Source organism: Lupinus angustifolius, chromosome LG11 (genome assembly GCF_001865875.1).
Source record: "Lupinus angustifolius cultivar Tanjil chromosome LG11, LupAngTanjil_v1.0, whole genome shotgun sequence".
Taxonomy (NCBI): domain Eukaryota; kingdom Viridiplantae; phylum Streptophyta; class Magnoliopsida; order Fabales; family Fabaceae; genus Lupinus; species Lupinus angustifolius.
The window spans coordinates 14961077-14962095 of record NC_032019.1 but is presented as its reverse complement, the minus strand read 5'-3'; positions in this window follow the sequence as shown (position 1 = coordinate 14962095).

Genomic DNA, 1019 nt, shown 5'->3' with positions numbered 1-1019 from the left:
TCAAGACTTAATACTCTCTCCCAAGAGTATGAAATGTTTCGCATGAAACCTGGAGAGAAGATCCTTGATCTACAAAAGAGATTCACTCATCTTACAAATCACCTTCTGGCACTCGGAAAAGTTCTATCAAACAGTGATCTAAATCTGAAAGTCTTGAGATCACTTACCAGGACTTGGCAACCAAAGGTAACTGCTATATCTGAAAAGAAAAGTCTTTCAAAAATGTCCTTGGCTGCCTTGTTTGGAAAATTGCAGGAACATGAGTTAGAACTTAGCCAGTTAGACCAACATGGGGAACAAGAGAAAAAGAAGAAGAACATTTCTATGAAAGCAAAAGTTGACAAATATGATTCATTCAGTGACGAATCAGAAAATGATGATTGAGATGACATAAGCTTGTTCGTAAAGAAATTCAGCAAATTCCTTAAAAGGAACAAAGGTGTAAGAAGTGGTCAAATAAAGAAGTTCTCCAAGAACAATGATGCCTCTAACTCAAGTCAAAATTTACATGCTTTGAATGTGGCAAATCTGGCCACATGAAGATGGACTGTCCAAACTTAAAGAAAAGTTCCTTCAAAGGAAAGAACGACACTAAGACCGGACGAAGGGCATACATAGCTTGGGAAGATAACGACACCAGTTCTGCATCTGAGACAGAAAATGAAGAACAAGCTCACTTGTCACTTATGGCATCTCATCACTCAGATAATGAAGAGGTAAATGATTCTAACCTATTTTCTCCTTCCGAACTTCAAACTGCATTCAATGATTTGCATGATGAATACATTAAATTGTCTAAAATATTTCTAAAACAGAAATCTGAATTAAATACATTTTGAAATAGACCTTCATCATCCTCATGCCAAATTGCATCACCCTTGAGACTAAAATTTCAACATTGAGTCTTGAACTCAATAAACTTAACAAGAGTGGAAAGAGTTTAGAAAAGATCATAAATGATCAAAGACACTTATCAGACCGTAGAGGTCTAGGCTATTCTAATAGCCATAGTTTTAAGA